The 5068-nt window shown below is 51.6% G+C and overlaps 1 long non-coding RNA gene across 1 annotated transcript; it reads right to left on the reverse strand.

Annotated features, from left to right (window-relative positions):
• Positions 1–455: 455 nt before the first annotated feature.
• LOC111757940 (uncharacterized) lies at positions 456–3942 on the reverse strand. The gene is made up of 3 exons (XR_002792189.2): positions 3157–3942; positions 1690–1887; positions 456–1273 (listed from the first exon to the last, which is right to left on the reverse strand). It is a non-coding gene; the product is annotated as an uncharacterized LOC111757940 (long non-coding RNA).
• Positions 3943–5068: the final 1126 nt, after the last annotated feature.

Raw genomic sequence — 5068 nt, forward strand, 5'->3', positions numbered from 1 at the left:
TTTAGAGACTACTCTTGCTGGGGACATCTCTCTCTCTTGGTGCTGGCATTGTGATGCTCTCTGGCCTGACAGAGGACTTTCTTGCACGGGGTTCACATAGCAGACTTGACCTAGATGAATGGGAAATAGCCAGGTGCAGCTAAGGCCAGAGGCCACCACCTCCAGGAAGCCATACTGGGTACAGAGAAGGACCACAGACAGGAGAGCTGTGTGACCCGGTGAATCACAGCACCTCTCTGAGCTTTAGTTTGTTCACCTGTCCAGTGAGACAACGCTGCCTTATGCCTGGCAGCTTTGAGACTAGCAAATCTGAGAATGCATGTAAAATATCTAAAAGCACATGACAAAGTTTCAGTGTACACTCAACTAAAGCAGTCTGGGTGTGTAATCTGAGTGAATATACATCAAGGCCCCTCAACACATGTTTAGACTTCAAAGAAAGAGAAGTTCAGAGATTAGAGAAATAAGTTCTGGCATTTTATTGCATATTAGGGCGACCACAGTTCACAGTGATGTATTGTGTATTTCAAAACAGCTAAAAGAGAGGTTTTGATTGCTCTAACCACAAAGGAACGATAAATGTATGTAGCGATAGATATGCTAATTACCTTGATTTGATCATAACACAATGTGTGCCTGAATTGAGACTGCATTGTACTCCATAAAGATGAGCAGTTATAATACTTTTAAAAATAGAAAAGTCTGGCAGTTTGCACTGGCCTGAGATAAGCCAAAAGAGGCCATCCTGGGATGGACTGAGGAGGCCAGGTGGGCCTGGAGGCCGAATCTGTCCCCCTCCTTCGTTTACCAGGCAGGCAGCTGTGGAGCAGCTCCTCGCACGTGCGCTTGGATTGGGTGCAAGAGATTCGATGACAATGACCAAAGTAACCCCTGCATGTGTCTTCCCAAAGCTCATGTTCCGGGGACATATACAGTGGGACAGGCGTGGACAAAGGCCACAGAGAAGTGTGATAGGGAAGACTAGAGACTAGGGTCTGTTTCTGGAAGGGAGCCATGTTTATGTCCAGGTTGAGAACTTCCCTGGCAGCAGAAGAGCTCACTCAAAGGCCCCACCTGCCAAGGAGCTCAGCTGGAGCATCTGAGGACAGTCAGCTCAGGTGAAGCAGGGTGGGTAGAGGGAACACAGCTCACCAGACCAGCAAGCCATGGCCTGGAGGCTCTGGACGTCTGCCCTCCCGACCTGGAGTCCTGCTCTCACTGCAGCGGAAGCAATGGAGGTGCAGAAGTTTCTGAAGATGCCCAGTGGGTTGGTCTAGGCCAAGAACAAAGTGAGCTCAGGAAACACTGCCCAGTGCTATACTGGCCAGGGAAGAGCCCAGCATGAAGTATTTGGAGAAGCAGAAGCCACTCAATCTGCCACCCACAGAGAAGGGGCCAAGGCTGCCACCCCTACCCCTGCCCTGGCCAGATCCTGCAGGCTGCAGGCTGTCTCAGCAGCTTCTGCCCACTGAAGGTTTTCAAGATGCCAGAGGAGGGCAGCTTTGACAGCAGGGCCTGGGGAGGGCCAGCATTCTAGTGGGTGAATTGTGCTAGAGGCTAGGGGTGAAATGAGGATGGGGATCACAGAGGCTGAATAGGAAGCTGACCCAACTGATGCCAGGCTGGAGCCCACCCTCAGCTCCTGCCCTGGCCTGACATTAGTACTCATTAGCACGTCTTCTAACTTACCAAGAAATTCAATTTCCTACAAAATAACCAGCCAGATCCCAGGGGAACCAGAAGTCCTATTCATCACAGCTGGGCTTTCCGAGGACCTCACTGTCTGCTCCCTGGATTTCTTCCTGCGGGGATGCTGGCCCACCGTGGACAGGGAAACTAATTGGCATCTCAGTAGGCTGGGCGCCTTTTCCATTGGATCTGCAGTTACTGAGTAAACAGGCATCAAATCAGCACCCCCCCCCAGCCAAAGGAAAGTTTGCACACTCACATGTGGCTTGAATTAAGTGAGCAGAGCCACCGCCAAGGCATGTGTGCTAAAAAATAAATATTTAGCGTGTCAGGGTTGTGGATTTTTTTGTTTTGTTTTGTTTTTGCTGGCCTTTTAAGGAAGGCAGATGTCAGTTTTCTAAAATTCCAAATCAAAATGTCACTGGCAATATTTCTGATACCACTTTACCATCGTCAGCCCTGGCAAGATGTCGTATGTGTGTGTCCAAATACATACGAAGGTGTGTGTATGAGAGAGAAGGGATAGGAGTGCTCGTGCTGATGCAAAACAATGGGTAAAAGGTGTAAATTAGTGCAAACAGATGTGCAGCCGGCAGACGGCATGGCTACTAAGTTGGTACATGTGTGTGAGCACGTGAGCACACAAATGTGTGCATGCCTGTTTGTGCTGCACGGGAAGGTATTGGTGTGTGTGCACCTGTGTGTGCGCCTGTGCACATGTGCCTCTGTGCATGAGTAGTTGTGTGAGTGTGCACAGGTACGCCACATGCACGTGTGAGTGTGTGCATGATATGTATCACATGTGGATGGCTAGGCTGGGCTGGTCTGTGTGGCCATCTGTATGCACATGCACATGCGTGTCCTGCACACCGCAGCTCTGTCTCCTAGCAGCCCGCCTGTCACCTCCCTCCTGCATTCTTCAGCAGCTGGGCCCAAGGCTGTGGCCAAGAAAGCAATCAGCCCTCCCATTTGCCTGTCACTCCTCCCACACACCCCGGGCTGTGGGCAGGCAAGGGGAGGGGAGAGGCGCCCCTGCTCCACCGGGGCCAAGCCCCCTCCCTCCCCACACCTGAGGAGCCCTGGTTGGGCTGGGGTGGGGGGCTGGCTCCTGCCACGCTCCCAATTACTGGCACCTTCTGAGAGGCTGATGGAAAAGGGACCAGTTGCCATGAAGAAGATTTTCCGCCAGAGCATTCCCACTCCCCACAAAAAGAACCTTCCGCATATTAGACACATTTTTCAATGTAATTATCCCCAGCCCACACACACAGCTTGGAGGATTAAAACATAAAATACAGTCTGCTCCCCACACATGAGACCAACACCACAACAGGCATCATAATAAATAAATGAAGTGGCCTCTCCTCCTCCCTCCCCTCCTCCCCAGCGCCTCCTCCCCCTCTCCCTCTCCTCCCCCTCTCCCTCTCCTCCCCCTCCTCCCCTCTTCCTCTCCTCCCCCTCCTCCACCTCTGCCTGGCGCAGGGCTTGTTTTCCTTCTTGTCTTCTGGATCCTGGCCATCCCTCCACCCTCTTCCAGCACAGCCCACGGTGGGCAGCAGCATCCCCACAAGGGAAGTTGCCCCACGCTGCCGCCGCCACAGTGGAATGAGGGCTTTGTTCGACAAGCCACCCAGGGTTCCACTGGCTGCGTCTGTCGCAGAGAGTTCACTGCACTTCGTTCTGGCGGAAGGGCAGGGGTGGGGGCAGGAGAAGGAAGGCACATGGCAGATTTTATAAGCAAATGGCTTCGTGGATCATTGAAGGGACATTAGGAAGCATCCCGGAGCACCTAAAACCAAACGCCTCGTTGCAAATGGATGGGAGGGCTTTTGCTGTGGACTCGCAGCTCTGGAGCAGAGTGGGTTGCTAGGGAACAGCCCTGAGGATGTTTGTCTGCAGGCTGAGCATCCAGGATCCACCTGGGGTTTCCAGGATGAAAGCCACTGCTGACTGCTGGTGCCAGTACCATCAGGGGAGAGTGACCAGGGAAGTTGTGCAGCTCAGGCAGCCTTGGGCTGGACATTAGGCACCAGAGCCCCCAGCTGACCCCCCATGAACCAAGTATGCACTGGGGAGCTAGGTTTGGCAGGCAGCCCATGCTAGTACCCAGCTTGATACATAAAGCCTCTGCCACAGGTTTCATGATGTCAGTGTGATGGTTCCAGCTTGCATGCCAGAGCTGGGTAGTTTGAGCTAAGTGCTCCCTGCCTGGGCACCTTCTCCTCTCCACCCCCCTCCCCCTCTGCACTTTCTCTTCACCAGCTGAGCCTCAGAGTCAACCTCTTGTTCCCTGCTGCCCCCACTCACCTGTCTGTGTGCTCTTGAAGAATAGAGGAAGTAGATTTTCCCCTAGCTCCAGCATGGCACATTTAATAATATTCATGCACCAGCTAAATGATGAAAGGTGCAGGTGTGTTTCTTCCCTGAGCAGATTAATTCAGTGTCTAGCAGGAGGGACTTGGTAATAGTTCCATTCACACTTCTTCTCTAGGATGTGCTCTTCTAGGTTTCGACGTGGGTACAATTTTGGTAAAGGTGCTGAGAAAATAATTATCCAGTGGTCTGGGTCAGCACTGAGTAGTAGGACAAGTTGGCCAACTTGGGTTCTCATCACATTTCTGTCATCCAAGGTAATGTCAGATGTGTCACTGACTCAGTATCCTAATCTGTAAAACGGGTTTAATGAGATTAGACAAAATAGTAAGTTAAAAGTCTCATCTTCTGATACCTGGGCCCTTTTGCCTGGGACTGTACGTCTCACAGACTGCCGTTCATCTGTCTGCATGGCTATCTTCTGATTCACCCACCCACGTTCCTGGGCTGTCCATGCTGATCTGGGCAAACCTTACTCTGCTGGTGAAGTGCTGGTTGCTGGTCTAGACTTTTAAGGAAGCACGGGTGTTTTCACAGCCTTATTGGGGAAGCATGGAGACCAAAGCTGGACTGAGCATGATTTTACCTCCAGCACTGCTCAGAACAAAAGCATATAGGGTTGCTATGTTCCTTCTTCCTTGTCTCTCTGCTGTCTATCTGGGCTAATTATCAATGCAGTACTTACTATTCTCCTCCTCCAGGGTTGGCACATACAGCCACTCAAACACTGAATGAATGAATGGAAACCTCTAGTCCATAATAGCATCACGGACTCCTGGTCCTCCTCAGAGGTGGATGCTAGCCTCACTTGCCAGGTTAGGGAAGTGATGTGTATCAACTGCAGGGGGGCAGTCAGTGGCTAGGACTTAATTCTGAGCTAGGATGTCCCGTGGGTTCCTGTCACTCCCAGGGGTGTTCTCTCATCCCACTCACACCAAAGTGACAGTCCAGGCCAGGAAATGTAGCCCAGAGATCTCTTGCTTTTCCTTTACACATGTTCTATTCA

This window comes from Cavia porcellus, unplaced genomic scaffold, assembly GCF_034190915.1.
Source record: "Cavia porcellus strain 051 isolate PalLab524CR breed Dunkin Hartley unplaced genomic scaffold, mCavPor4.1 scaffold_28, whole genome shotgun sequence".
NCBI classification, from domain to species: Eukaryota; Metazoa; Chordata; class Mammalia; order Rodentia; family Caviidae; genus Cavia; species Cavia porcellus.